At 36.3% G+C, this 15947-nt stretch overlaps 3 long non-coding RNA genes across 4 annotated transcripts; all 3 read right to left on the reverse strand.

Moving 5' to 3' along the window:
* Positions 1-1368: 1368 nt before the first annotated feature.
* On the reverse strand, positions 1369-2297 carry LOC145906707 (uncharacterized). The gene is made up of 4 exons (XR_014402852.1): positions 2192-2297; positions 1964-2135; positions 1526-1593; positions 1369-1432 (listed from the first exon to the last, which is right to left on the reverse strand). It is a non-coding gene; the product is annotated as an uncharacterized LOC145906707 (long non-coding RNA).
* A 2192-nt stretch (positions 2298-4489) lies between these two features.
* LOC145906692 (uncharacterized) lies at positions 4490-5847 on the reverse strand. Of its 2 annotated transcripts, none has more exons than XR_014402849.1 (4): positions 5742-5847; positions 5520-5685; positions 5075-5148; positions 4490-4615 (listed from the first exon to the last, which is right to left on the reverse strand). It is a non-coding gene; the product is annotated as an uncharacterized LOC145906692 (long non-coding RNA). The 2 variants fall into 2 exon arrangements; XR_014402848.1 differs by lacking the exon at positions 4490-4615 and adding an exon at positions 4877-4981.
* Positions 5848-13081: 7234 nt separating this feature from the next.
* On the reverse strand, positions 13082-13947 carry LOC145906723 (uncharacterized). Its single transcript, XR_014402855.1, has 3 exons — positions 13897-13947; positions 13678-13840; positions 13082-13307 (listed from the first exon to the last, which is right to left on the reverse strand). It is a non-coding gene; the product is annotated as an uncharacterized LOC145906723 (long non-coding RNA).
* Between the last annotated feature and the right edge of the window lie 2000 nt (positions 13948-15947).

Consider the following 15947-nt stretch of genomic DNA (forward strand, 5'->3'; position numbering starts at 1 on the left):
CATTTCACGTTGCTATGAGACATCGGATCTCACGTTGTTGAGATTTTCATGTTGCTATAAACCAAATGCGAACGGCGTGATGCTTATCCAATCAGGAAGCGATATGGAAACACGTGACACTTTGCAACAAACGTGAGATCCGATGTCTCGTGGCAACGTCAACTCATCAATTTCAAGTGCTTCAACCATCAACAATCTCCATACGGTCAAACTCAAAGGTTTATGTTGGGATTTCTCGCGCCAAAAAATCGCACGAACTTGTCACGTGTTTCCACTTAACTTGCTGATTGGCTGACGCGTTGTCATGTGTTTTCTAATACTTCGTAAACAGGATAATCTTCTCAACATGAATTCTGATGTCTCAAAGCAACAAGTGTAATTATACTCTCTTTAAATGCGAAGCTTTTCAAACCATAAACAATACGACATGTTGTTACTCAATGAATATATCATCAAAAGCAAAGAGAGATTGTTAATAAAACACAAAAATATCAACGTTGTCTGTTTTGTGTATAAGCTGCAGACAGATGACCACTGTTTCGACCTAAAAGGTCTCATCAGTGCAGCTGGTTGTCTGTTTTGTTTGTCACAGAATGGTTTGTTCTCACACAGGCAATGGAATCATTACTGGTTTGGCGACATTGGTGCGTAGTAACTCCGGTTTCATGGGTGCAGGATTGATTCATCCAATCAGCTCCTGGCACGACTTCAAGGGGTTTGTTCTTTTACGTTAGACGGACGTTCACGTGTGTTACACTATTTGTGAGCTCATAAGAGCATTCGCTACATTGTTGCATAATTCGTTTAAGTCACATATCAACTTTGAAAGAACAGGTATTGAAAGAATTTGAAAGTGATTAAAATATATTTTGTTAACAGTTAACAATAAACCCTTTCCAACATAATATGACAAGCTTTATCATATAGTCATATTCTACCCATTCTAATTGTTCTGTTTTCTTTGTTTAAAATGATCAAACTTTGTGAAAAACCAACAGCCAAGACTGTGGAATGGTTTTCCCGAAGGCAAATGCATCTCACTTAAGGTACTTGCAATTTATCTAAATATTTCATCAATGATCGATCACGTGATAATTAGGCTGTAACGTCAACAACCGTAATTTAGCAGATTAACAACTCTTCACCTAAGTTTCAGGCAAATGTTATCGGTGAAAAATTGTGAAAGGATTGTGAAAATGTTAAACTGGAGGCAATCCGTGTACGAATATGTACCGTAATATAACTCCCTTAACGTGCATTCGGACTTTTTTAAATGCAAAGCTTTTCAAACCATAAACAAGACGACATGTTGTTACTCAATTACTATATCATCAAAAGCAAAGAGAGATTGTTAATAAAACACAAATATATGGATGACATTTGTTTATTTTGCCGATGATAGCGGTGTCCACATTTTTAACTTCAGAGTAATCTGGAAATTAATCAAATTTTATTTGAGTTTCGATGAGCCGGAAAAGAAACCTTCAAAACACATAAATAAGTGAATACTCGAGTAATTGCCCACATTTTACTCGTCTTCATCCATCAAGTCATCTTCATCTCCATCTTCAAATGTTTCAACTTCATCCATTCCTGACATACAAAAATGTGTTGAATATGGACATGTAGCAAAGGTGTCGAAAGCTTTTGATATCTCGAAGGGAAAAGTTTTTATAAACTGAGCGCATGCATGTCAATGTTTTACTATTGGTTAGTTACTGCCGTAATTGTACCAATACGTTACGAGACAACACAGTTTGCGAATTAAAGACGTTTGCGTAAAGCTTGTTTGACAACAAGCCGCATGTGACAATTTAGCCTTTAATCAACTGGTTCACCCAAAAGACTAAAACATACACACAAAACATCAGGAAAGACGGCATTAAATTTATTTGATGTCGAATATGTAAATGTTGTATTTAAAGCGGTGGAATTTAATTTTCCCTATGATTTGTCTTGTTACCTTCATCTCCATTATGTCTATATCGGCGTCGGTATCGTCTCCTTATTCTTCTCCACCAATACCTTCTTCTCCACCAAGTTCTTCGCCTGATGTAGAGACGTAATGACTCTACTGAGTCTGAAGCAAGAAGGACGAGTCCCAGAAGAAGAACGATCAACAACAGTTTGTTCATCTGCACATAAACGACCATGTATAAAATCATTACAACACTTAATGTAAATTGCTTACCTTATCCTTTGCGTTGGGATTTCCACAATGCAAAATGATGATTTTCAGACCTCAAGGTTGCTGGTTATATAGAGTTGAAGGGCGTATGTTGTCAGCTATCGTGTTGCGCTTCATATCTGTTGTTAGTTAAATCTTCCTTCCTAAATCAAAACTCGTAGTCACTCCACGCGTATCCTTCTTGAAGAGCGGAAAATTTTGCAAAAGTGATTTTTGCAACTGCATTTGCTGCCTCATGCAATATCAAATAATTCTTTTCAAAATATCCAAGTTTTTTGAATTAGTTTGGTGGTTTATTTGTGCAGTGATTCCAAATGTTTTGCAGAATATACAAAGAACAGAAAACAATCCAACAAATCCACAAAATTTGAATTCCTGTTTACCAATAAAAATTTGCTGATTAATCGAAACAGAGAATGAATACACATTTTCGAAAGGTTTTGTAAAGCTGATTTTGCCGCAAAAAATTTAAAACACTTTCCAAAAATAAATACACTGGTTGCTCTGAGACATCGGAATTCACGTTGAGTCGATTATCCTGTTTACGAAATATTAGAAAACACATGACAACGCGTCAGCCAATCAGCAATTTAAATGGAAACACGTGACAAGTTCGTGTGACTTTTTTGGCGCGGGAAATCCCAAAGAAAATATCGACTTTGGCCGTATGGAGACTGTTGATGGTTAAAGCACTTGAAATTGATGAGCTCACGTTGCTATGAGACATCGGATCCCACGTTGTTTGGATTTTCATGTTGCTATAAACCATATGCTAATGTTGTGACGCTTATCCAATCAGGAAGCGTTATGGAAACACGTGACGCCGTTCTCATGCTGACGATATTTGTTGTAAGTTTGAACACCGAGAGACTAAAGGAAAAACAAAGTCCTTCATAAAAACGAAGCGATTAAGAAACATGCTTGATCTCGTATAAATTCGTTTTGTATATGAGATTATTTATGATGTGATAAATAGACTTCGTCTACTTTAGGTTTCATCGATATCACTTATAAACGCAGAATAAACAAAGTAACCGGTAATGCTTAAACTGACATCAGATAAGTCATTCGACATGTAACAAAAATCACTTACAATGGTCGTTAGGAACCAAAATAATACCAAAATTTTATTGAAATAATGATTAAATGTTGTGTAAGCATACTGTAGGATACAGATCCTCGATTGCCGTGTAATTTTTTGTATGCGTGCAATTCTACCTTTTATTCCTTTTGCAGTTTGTAACAGTTTCACAGCAGACATATAATAAATTAGAATAGATACGATTCAAAACTAAATGCCTGCACGGCTCCACCTTATTCAAATAGAATCAACCAAATAGGCATTAAAACAACGCAAGACTAACCAGATTCCAATGGATATACCCACACAACATTAGAAGCTCGCACAAACCAAACACGAGACAAGTTTTCACGCATGAATGCACCAAACAGAAATCATACCCTGTTCTGTCCGTTACACATACAGATACAATGGCATGTGCTTATATTTCCGTGTAGATTTCTCACAATTTTTCTAGCCCGATTTAATCCGCAGATTGTATTTGATAAACGAACAAATATGGGAGAAAATTGGTAAATATATGCAAGGGTGAACCAAAAATAACATTCCTATGGGTAAATTTATCCTTGGTATTGTTGTATAAATCAGCTTTGCTGTATGTCGCTGTTGTGTTGTTTTGCAACAATGTCGTCGTGCAAAAACCACTTGAACTTGATCATTTCACGTTGCTATGAGACAGCGGATCTCACGTTGTTGAGCTTTTCATGTTGCAATAAACCATATGCAAACTGCGTGATGCTTATCCAATCAGGAAGCGATATGGAAACACTTGACACTTTGCAACAAACGTGAGATCCGATGTCTCGTTGCAACGTCAACTTATCAATTTCAAGTTCTCCAACCATCAACAATCTCCATACGGTCAAACTCAAGGTTTATGTTGGGATTTCTCGCGCCAAAAAATCGCACGAACTTGTCAAGTGTTTCCACTTAACTTGCTGATTGGCTGACGCGTTGTCATGTGTTTTCTAATACTTCGTAAACAGGATAATCGTCTCAACATGAATTCTGATGTCTCAGAGCAACAAGTGTAGTTATACTCTCTTTAAATGCGAAGCTTTTCAAACCATAAACAATACGACATGTTGTTACTCAATGTATATACCATCAAACGCAAAGAGAGATTGTTAATAAACCACAAAAATATCAACGTTGTCTGTTTTGTGTATAAGCTGCAGACAGATGGCCACTGTTCCGACCTAAAAGGTCTCATCAGTGCAGCTGGTTGTCTGTTTTGTTTGTCACAGAATGGTTTGTTCTCACACAGGCAATGGAATCATTACTGGTTTGGCGAAATTGGTGCGTAGTAACTCCGGTTTCAAGGGTGCAGGATACTTGCAATTTATCTGAATATTTCAGTAATGATCACGTGATAATTAAGCTGTAAGCCAACAACCCTAATTTTGCCGATTATCAACAATTCACATAAGTTTCAGGCAAATGTTATCGGTGAAAAATTGTGAAAGGATTGTGAAAATGTTAAACTGGAGGCAATCCGTGTACGAATATGTACCGTAATATAACTCCCTTAACGTGCATTCGGACTTTTTTAAATGCAAAGCTTTTCAAACCATCAACAACATGACATGTTGTTGCTCAATTACTATATCATCAAAAGCAAAGAGAGATTGTTAATAAAACACAAATATATGGATGACATTTGTTTATTTTGCCGATGATAGCGGTGTCGACATTTTTAACTTCAGAGTAATCTGGAAATTAATCAAATTATATTTGAGTTTCGATGAGCCGGAAAAGAAACCTTCAAAACACATAAATAAGTGAATACTCGAAAAATTGCCCACATTTTACTCGTCGTTATCCATCAAGTCATCTTCATCTTCATCTCCATCTTCAAATGTTTCAACTTCATCCATTCCTGACATACAAAAATGTGTTAAATATGGACACGTAGAGAAAGGTGTCGAAAGCTTTTGATATCTCGAAGGGAAAAGTTTTTATAAACTGAGCGCATGCATGTCAAGGTTTTACTATTGGTTAGTTACTGCCGTAATTGTATCAATACGTTACGAGACAAAACAGTTTGCGAAGTTAAGACGTTTTTGTAAAACTTGTCTGGCAACAAGCCGCATGTGACAATTTAGCCTTTAATTAACTGGTTCACCCGAAACACTAAAACATACACACAAAACACCAGGAAAGACGTCACTAAATTTATTTGATATCGTATATATAAATGTTGTATTTAAAGCGGTAGAATTTAATTTTCCCTATGATTTGTCTTGTTACCTTCATCTCCATGTCTAGATCGGCGTCGGTATCGTCTCCTTATTCTTCTCCACCAATACCTTCTTCTCCACCAACTTCTTCGCCTGATGTAGCCAATTGACTCTACTGAGTCCGAAGCAAGGAGGACGAGTCCCAGAAGAAGAACGATCAACAACAGTTTGTTCATCTGCACACAAACGACCATGCATAAAATCTTTACAACACGTAATATAAATCACTTACCTTATCCTTTGCGTTGGGATTTCCACAATGCAAAATGATGATTTTCGGACCTCAAGGTTGCTGGTTATCTAGAGTTGAAGGGCGTATGTTGTCAGCTATCGTGTTTCGCTTCATATCCGTTGTTAGTTAAATCTTCCCTCCTAAATCAAAACTCGTAGTCACTCCACGCGTATCCTTCTTGAAGCGCGGAAAATTTTGCAAAAGTGATTTTTGCAACTGCATTTTCTGACTCATGCAATATCAAATAATTATTTTCAAAATATCCAAGTTTGTTGAATTAGTTTGGTGGTTTACTTGAGTAGTGATTCCAAATGTTTTGCAGAATATACAAAGAACAGAAAATAGGCCAACAAGTCCATACAATTTGTGTTCCTGTCTACCAATAAAAATTTGCTGATTAATCGAAACAGAGAATGAATACACATTTTCGAAAAGTTTTGTAAAGCAGATTTTATCGCAAAACAAATTAAAACACTTTCCAAAAATAAATACACTTGTTGTTCTGAGACATCGGAATTCACGTTGAGTCGATTATCCTGTTTACGAAGTATTAGAAAACACATGACAACGCGTCAGCCAATCAGCAATTTAAGTGGAAACACGTGACAAGTTCGTGCGATGTTTCGGCGCGAGAAATCCCAGAATAAACCTTGAGTCTAACCGTATGGACCCTGGTGATAGTTGAAGCACTTGAAATTGATCATTTCACGTTGCTATGAGACATCGTATCTCACGTTGTTTGGATTTTCATGTTGTCATAAACCATATGCTAATGTTGTGACGCTTATCCAATCAGGAAGCGTTATGGAAACACGTGACGCCGTTCTCATGCTGACGATATTTGTTGTAAGTTTGAACACCGAGAGACTAAAGGAAAAACAAAGTCCTTCATAAAAACGAAGCGATTAAGAAACATGCTTGATCTCGTATAAAATCGTTTTGTATATGAGATTATTTATGATGTGATAAATAGACTTCGTCTACTTTAGGTTTCATCGATATCACTTATAAACGCAGAATAAACAAAGTAACTGGTAATGCTTAAACTGACATCAGATAAGTTATTCGACATGTAACAAAAATCACTTACAATGGTCGTTAGGAAACCAAAATAATACCAAATGTTATTGAAATAATGATTAAATGTTGTGTAAGCATACTGTAGGATACAGATCCTCGATTGCCGTGTAATTTTTTGTATGCGTTCAATTCTACCTTTTATTCCATTTGCAGTGTGTAACAGTTTCACAGCAGACATATAATAAATTAGAATAGATACGATTCAAAACTAAATGCCTACACGGCTCCACCTTATTCAAATAGAATCAACCAAATATTAAAACAACGCAAGACTAACCAGATTACAATGGATATACCCACACAACATTAGAAGCTCGCACAAACCAAACACGAGACAAGTTTTCACGCATGAATGCACCAAACAGAAATCATACCCTGTTCTGTCCGTTACACATACAGATACAATGGCATGTGCTTATATTTCCGTGTAGATTTCTCACAATTTTTCTAGCCTGATTTATTCCGCTGATTGTATTTGATAAACGAACAAATATGGGAGAAAATTGGTAAATATATGCAAGGGTGAACCAAAAATAACATTCCTATGGGTTAATTTATGCTTGGTATTGTTGTATAAATCAGCTTTGTTGTGTGTTGCTGTTGTGTTGTTTTGCAACAATGTCGTCGTGCAAAAATCACTTAAAATTGATCATTTCACGTTGCTATGAGACATCGGATCTCACGTTGTTGAGATTTTCATGTTGCTATAAACCATATGCGAACGGCGTGATGCTTATCCAATCAGGAAGCGATATGGAAACACGTGACACTTTGCAGCAAACGTGAGATCCGATGTCTCGTGGCAACGTCAACTCATCAATTTCAAGTGCTTCAACCATCAACAATCTCCATACGGTCAAACTCAAAGGTTTATGTTGGGATTTCTCGCGCCAAAAAATCGCACGAACTTGTCACGTGTTTCCACTTAACTTGCTGATTGGCTGACGCGTTGTCATGTGTTTTCTAATACTTCGTAAACAGGATAATCTTCTCAACATGAATTCTGATGTCTCAAAGCAACAAGTGTAATTATACTCTCTTTAAATGCGAAGCTTTTCAAACCATAAACAATACGACATGTTTTTACTCAATGAATATATCATCAAAAGCAAAGAGAGATTGTTAATAAAACACAAAAATATCAACGTTGTCTGTTTTGTGTATAAGCTGCAGACAGATGACCACTGTTTCGACCTAAAAGGTCTCATCAGTGCAGCTGGTTGTCTGTTTTGTTTGTCACAGAATGGTTTGTTCTCACACAGGCAATGGAATCATTACTGGTTTGGCGACATTGGTGCGTAGTAACTCCGGTTTCATGGGTGCAGGATTGATTCATCCAATCAGCTCCTGGCACGACTTCAAGGGGTTTGTTCTCTTACGTTAGACGGACGTTCACGTGTGTTACACTATTTGTGAGCTCATAAGAGCATTCGCTACATTGTTGCATAATTCGTTTAAGTCACATATCAACTTTGAAAGAACAGGTATTGAAAGAATTTGAAAGTGATTAAAATATATTTTGTTAACAGTTAACAATAAACCCTTTCCAACATAATATGACAAGCTTTATCATATAGTCATATTCTACCCATTCTAATTGTTCTGTTTTCTTTGTTTAAAATGATCAAACCTTGTGAAAAACCAACAGCCAAGACTGTGGAATGGTTTTCCCGAAGGCAAATGCATCTCACTTAAGGTACTTGCAATTTATCTAAATATTTCAGCAATGATCACGTGATAATTAGGCTGTAACGTCAACAACCGTAATTTAGCAGATTATCTACTCTTCACCTAAGTTTCAGGCAAATGTTATCGGTGAAAAATTGTGAAAGGATTGTGAAAATGTTAAACTGGAGGCAATCCGTGTACGAATATGTACCGTAATATAACTCCCTTAACGTGCATTCGGACTTTTTTAAATGCAAAGCTTTTCAAACCATCAACAACATGACATGTTGTTGCTCAATTACTATATCATCAAAAGCAAAGAGAGATTGTTAATAAAACACAAATATATGGATGACATTTGTTTATTTTGCCGATGTTTCCAAAAATAACACTGCTATGTGTTAATTTATGCTCAGTATTGATGTAAAAATCGGTTTTGTTTTATGTCGCTGTTGTGTTGTTTTGCAACAATGTCCTCGTGAAAAAACCACTTGAAGTTGATCATTTCACGTTGCTATGAGACATCGGATCTCACGTTGTTGAGCTTTTCTTGTTGCTATAAACCATATGCCAACGTTTGACGCTTATCCAATTAGGAAGCGATATGGAAAGACGGGACACTTTGGAACAAACGTGAGATCCGATGTTTCGTAGCAACGTCAACTCATCAATTTCAAGTGCTTCAACCATCAACAGTCTCCATACGGTCAAACTCAAGGTTTATTTTGGGATTTCTCGCGCCAAAAATCGCACGAACTTGTCACGTGTTTCCACTTAACTTGCTGATTGGCTGACGCGTTGTCATGTGTTTTCTAATACTTCGTAAACAGGATAATCGTCTCAACGTGAATTCCTATGTCTCAGAGCAACAAGTGTATTTATACTCTCTTTAAATGCGAAGCTTTTCAAACCAAAAACAATACGACATGTTGTTACTCAATGAATATACCATCAAACGCAAAGAGAGATTGTTAATAAAACACAAAAATATGGATGATATTTGTTTATTTTGCCAATGAAAGCGGTGTCGACATTTTTATCTTCGGAGTAATCTGGAAATTAATCAAATTATATTTGAGTTTCGATGAGCCGGAAAAGAAACCTTCAAAACACATAAATATGTGAATTCTCGAGTAATTGCCCACATTTTACTCGTCGTTATCCATAAATAGATTCATCTTCATCTCCATCTCCAAATGTTTCAACTTCATCCATTCCCGAGATAAAAAAATGTGTTGGTTTTATAGTTGCTGCCGTAATTGTATCAATACGTTACGAGACAAAACAGTTTGCAAAGTTAAGACGTTTGTGTAAAACTTGTCTAACAGCAAACCGCAAGTTACAATTTAGCCTCTAATCAACTGGTTCACCCCAAAGACTAAAACATACACACAAAACACCAGTAAAGTTGGCACTAAATTTATTTGATATCATATATGTAAGTGTTGTATTTAAAGCGGTAGAATTTAATTTTTGCAATGATTTGTCTGGTTACCTTCATCTCCATGCATCCACCAAGTTCTTTTCTTGCGGTAGCGTTTTTGCTCGGCTGAGCCTGAAGCAAGGACGAGTCCTAGAAGGAGAGCGATCAACAACAGTTTGTTCATCTGCACATAAACGACCTTATATAAAACCATTACCACACTTAATGTAAATTCCTTGCCTTGTCGCCGAAAAGTCGCACAAACTTGTCACCTGTTTCCACTTAACTTGGTGATTGGCTGTCGCAATGTTACGTGTTTTGTAATACTTCGTAAACAGGATAATCACCTCAACGTGAATTCCGAAGTCTCAGAGCAGCAAGTGTATTTATTTTTGAAAAGTGTTTTAATTTGTTTTGCTGTAAAATCAGCTTTACAAAACCTTTCGAAAATGTGTATTAATTTCTGCCTTCTCAGTTTCTGTTAATACACAAATGTATTTTCACGACCCTTAAAGTTAAGAAGCTCATGTAGCTTCGTTGCGCTCTCTAACGGTAAAGGGCATTCCAAAGTCAAAGATTTTTTGCCATCGAAACAATAGTTAAAATGTTGCTAGCAAAGTTTTAAATCAAGCACAACTTAAAGCACCTTTTCCTTATGAGGAAAATTAATTACGACCGTTGCGAGTTAAATTTGTCCAGCTCAGTCGGAAGTTACGGATTATCCGATATCAAGGTTGGCAATCTTTAGGTAGACGAATATAAGTATGAATTACCCATTTTAGGAGATAGCTGTGGCTTGTGTTCTGTTAAAGCGCCACAACACTTGTTTTGAACCTTACGCACTGACTACCAACTGAATGAGTTGACAAACGAATGAATTTTGGAGCAAGAAATGATCAATTCAAATTTGTAGATGATCCGTCTTCCGAGAAGCAGGAGGACGCCTTTCATCCGGTAGAGGAGATGATGTAGATTCATTTTTGCGAAATATCCAAAGCGTTTTGTTGATAAAAATATTACGCATCTCTTGTTCCTGCGGATTAGTACGAATTTGTGTAAGTTTTTTTGTGCTAAAATAAATCAAAAACAAGAGAGCTAATGGTTGGTGAATAAAATTTCTTGGACCTCTTTTACAGAGATGTCGTCAAACATATGAAATTGTAAGTTCATATTTCTAGATAAATATTCACATTAAACCGTAAAATATTGGTTTCGATTTTAACTGTACGTGTGCATAGTTCATGAAGCTAATATTAACCTCTAAAGAATTTATTATTGACATGTAGTTAATCTTACCTCGAAAAAGAATCCAACAGTCTTTGTTCCGTTATCATAACAGCAAAAGCAACCAATTTGTACAAGATACATGATAACACACATATTCATGCGAAACAAGATGCAAGAACCAAAAATATAGAATCGGTAGCAAGCTTTGTTGATAAGTGCAACAAGCGACATAAAAGCTTTGGGATTTGGCGTTTTATAACTTTTTAAACTAAATAAATGATGGGTGAAGAACGAAGAAAAGTAGGATCTTTGCCTGAAACAAGCCTACGAAAAAATTATCCATAATTAAATATTGAATATTTCCGATTTGGAGAATCTGTTTTGCAATAAAAACAAAACGTGTTTCGTCCAACTTCTAACGACATCATATGCAGATTTCCATGTAGGAAGACATACAAGGTTATTTCTCGGTTCTTCGAGCTGCGAATTATCACTTCCCAGCTCGTACTCAGCTGTAAAAAGGTTTTGGATATTTATTTACATAAATTTAGGTGATAAGGTGTTAGTGTGGAGAAAGTAAAGGAATAATGTTTTCAGTCCAGTTTTCTTAGTGTCGTATCGCCGTAACCACTCACGTGGTCTAGAATGTTTGCGAAGATTTTATTGTTTCCTCCCATTTTACCGCCAGTCGACGGATTGTTTCACAGACTATCTGTACATCTGACTTGAATAAAAGTGCTTTTTCTCCTAAGTAGAGATTTAAAATCTCGGTGTGTTAATGCTTGTTGCCTTGTGTATTGTAGGCTTATGCCTAAAATTCGACTGAGTCGCATAAATGAAAGACCTTTTTGTAAGATAGCTGACATGTGGTATATTTTAACGAACGTAAGTTTTGATATAGGGAAGTTTTGGTGATTTTTATGATTGTAATTAGCAGGAGCAACCACAGAAGACTTGTCCAGTGACTCACATCCACCAATGCATAACTAAAATAATTTAAAAATTGTACATCTTCTCCATTACTCCTCTGATCACTTGGAGCTGGTAACGTGCTCAATTCAACATTGTATGTTTTGTGTATAAGCTGCAGACAGATGGCCACTGTTTCGACCTAAAAGGTCTCAACAGTGCAGCTGGTTGTCTGTTTTGTTTGTAACAGAATGGTTTGTTCTCACACACGCAATGGAATCATTACTGGTTTGGCGAAATTGGTGCATTCAGTAATTCTGGTTTCATGGGTGCATGATTGATTCATCCAATCAGCTCCCATCACGACTGCAAGGGGTTTGTTCTCTTACGTTAGATGGACGTTCACGTGTGTTACACTATTTGTGAGCTCATAAGAGCATTCGCGACATTGTTGCATAATTCGTTTAAGTCACATATCAACTTTGAAAGAAAAGGTATTGAAAGAATTTGAAAGTGAATAAAATATATTTTGTTAATAATTAACAATAAACCCTTTCCAACATAATATGACAAGCTTTATCATATAGTCATATTCTACCCATTCTAATTGTTCTGTTTTCTTTGTTTAAAATGATCAAACTTTGTTAAACACCAAAAGCCACGACTGTGGAATGGTTTTCCCGAAGGCAAATGTATCTCACTTAGGGTACTTGCAATTTATCTAAATATTTCAGCAATGATCACGTGATAATTAGGCTGTAACGTCAACAACCGTAATTTAGCAGATTAACAACTCTTCGCATAAGTTTCAGGCAAATCTTATCGGTGAAAATTTGTGAGAGAATTGAGAAAAAGTTAAACTGGAGACAAGCCGTGTGCGAATATGGAACGTAATATAACTTCCTTAACGTGCATTCGGATTCTTTTTAAATGCGAAGCTTTTCAAACCATAAACAAGACGACATGTTGTTACTCAATGACTATATCATCAAAAGCAAAGAAAGATTGTTAATAAAACACAAAAATGTGGATGTTTTTTTTTGTTTATTTTGCAGATGAAAGCGGTGTCTACATTTTTAACTTCGGAGTAATCTGGAAATTAGTCAAATTATATTGGAGTTTCGATGAGCCGGAAAAGAAACCTTCTAAACACATAAATATGTGAATACTCGAATAATTGCCCACATTTTACTCGTCGTCATCCATAAAGTCATCTTCATCTTCATCTCCATCTTCAAATGTTTCATCTTCACCAATTCCTGACATACAAAAATGTATTGAATATGGACATGTAGCAAAGGTGTCGAAAACTTTTGGTATCTCGAAGGGAAAAGTTTTTCTAAACTGAGCGCATGCATGTCAAGGTTTTACTGTTAGTTAGTTACTGCCGTAATTCCATCAGTACGTTACGAGACAACACAGTTTGCGAAGTTAACACGTTTGTGTAAAACTTGGATGGCAACAAGCCACGTGTGACAATTTAGCCTCTAATCAACTGGTTCATCCAGAAGACTATAACATACACACAAAACACTAGAAAAGACGGCATTAAATATATTTGATGTCGTATATGTAAATGTTGTATTTAAAGCGGTGGAATTTAATTTTCCTTATGTTTTGTTTTGTTACCTTCATCTCCGTATCTATATCGGCGTCGGTATCGTCTCCTTATTCTTCTCAACCAATGACTTCTTTTCCAATGACGTTTTGAGTAGTAACGTCTTGACTCGACTGAGTCTGAAGCAAGAAGGACGAGTCCCAGAAGGAGAACGATCAACAACAGTTTGTTCATCTGCACAAAAACGACCATGCAAATAATCATTACAACACTTAATGTAAATTGCTTACCTTATCCTTTGCGTTGCGAGTTCCACAATGCAAAATGATGATTTTCAGACCTCAAGGTTGCTGGTTATATAGAGTTGAAGGGCGTATGTTGCCAGCTATCGTGTTGCGCTTCATATCCGTCGTTAGTTGAGTCTTCCTTACCAAATCAAAACCCGTAGTCACTCCACGTGTATCCTTCTCAAAGCGCGGAAAATTTTGCAAAATTGATTTTTGCAACTGCATTTGCTGCCTCATGCAACATCAAATAATTCTTTCAAAATATCCAAGTTTGTTGAATTAGTTTGGGGGTTTATTTGTGCAGTGATTCCAAATGTTTTGCAGAATATACAAAGAACAGAAAACAAGCCAACAAGTCCACAATATTTGAATTCCTGTCTACCAATAAAAATTTGCTGATTAATCGAAACAGAGAATGAATACACATTTTCGGAAAGTATTGTAAAGCTGATTTTATCGCAAAACAAATTAAAACACTTTCCAAAAATAAATACACTTGTTGTTCTGAGACATCGGAATTCACGTTGAGACGATTATCCTGCTTACGAAGTATTAGAAAACACATGACAACGCGTCAGCCAATCAGCAATTTGAATGGAAACACGTGACAAGTTCGTGTGACTTTTTTGGCGCGAGAAATCCCAGAGAAAACATCGACTTTGGCCGTATGGAGATTGTTGATGGTTAAACACTTAAAATTGATCATTTCACGTTGCTATGAAACATTGGATCTCACGTTGTTGGGATTTTCATGTTGCTATAAACCATATGCTAATGTTGTGACGCTTATCCAATCAGGAAGCGTTATGGAAACACGTGACGCTGTTCTCATGCTGACGATATTTGTTGTAAGTTTGAACACAGCGAGACTAAAGGAAAAACGAAGTCGTTGATAAAAACGATACGATTAAGGAACATGCTTAATCTCGTATAAAGTCGTTTTTTATATGAGATAATTTATGATGTGATAAATATACTTAGTCCACTTTAGGTATAATCGATATCACTTACAAACGCAGAATAAACAAAGTAACTGGTAATGTTTAAACTGACATCAGATAAGTTTCGACATGTAACAAATATCACTTACAATGGTCGTTAGGAAACCAAAACAATAGCAAAACTTTATTGAAATAATGATTAAATGTTGTGTAAGCATACTGTAGGATACAGATCCTCGATTGCCGTGTAATTTTTTGTATGCGTTCAATTCTACCTTTTGTTCCATTTGCAGTTTGTAACAGTTTCACAGCAGACATATAATAAATTAGAATAGATACGATTCAAAACTAAATGCCTGCACGGCTCCACCTTATTCAAATAGAATCAACCAAAAAGGCATTAAAACAACGCTAGACTAACCAGATTCCAATGGATATACCCACACAACATTAGAAGCTCACACAAACCAAACACGAGACAAGTTTTCACGCATGAATGCACCAAACAGAAATCATATCCTGTTCTGTCCGTTACACATACAGACACAATGGCATGAGGTTATATTTCCGTGTAGATTTCTCATAACTTTTCTAGCCCGATTTATTCCGCTGATTGTATTTGATAAACGAACAAATGTGGGAGAAAATTGGCAAATATATGCAAGGGTGAACCAAAAATAACATTCCTATGTGTTAATTTATGCTTGGTATTGTTGTATAAATCAGCTTTGCTGTATGTCGCTGTTGTGTTGTTTTGCAACAATGTCGTCGTGCAAAAAACACTTAAAATTGATCATTTCACGTTGCTATGAGACATCGGATCTTACGTTGTTGATATTTTCATGTTGCTATAAACCATATGCAAACGGCGTGATGCTTGTCCAATCAGGAATCGATGTGGAAACACGTGATACTTCGCAACAAACGTGAGATCCGATGTCTCCTGGCAACGTCAACTCATCAATTTAAAGTGCTTCAACTATCAACAGTCTCCATACGGTCAAACTCAAACTTTATGTTGGGATTTCTCGCGCCAAAAAATCGCACGAACTTGTCACGTGTTTCCACTTAACTTGGTGATTGGCTGACGCGTTGCCATGTGTTTTCTAATAC

The sequence above is a fragment of the Ascidia mentula genome, chromosome 6, assembly GCF_947561715.1.
Source record: "Ascidia mentula chromosome 6, kaAscMent1.1, whole genome shotgun sequence".
NCBI classification, from domain to species: domain Eukaryota; kingdom Metazoa; phylum Chordata; class Ascidiacea; order Phlebobranchia; family Ascidiidae; genus Ascidia; species Ascidia mentula.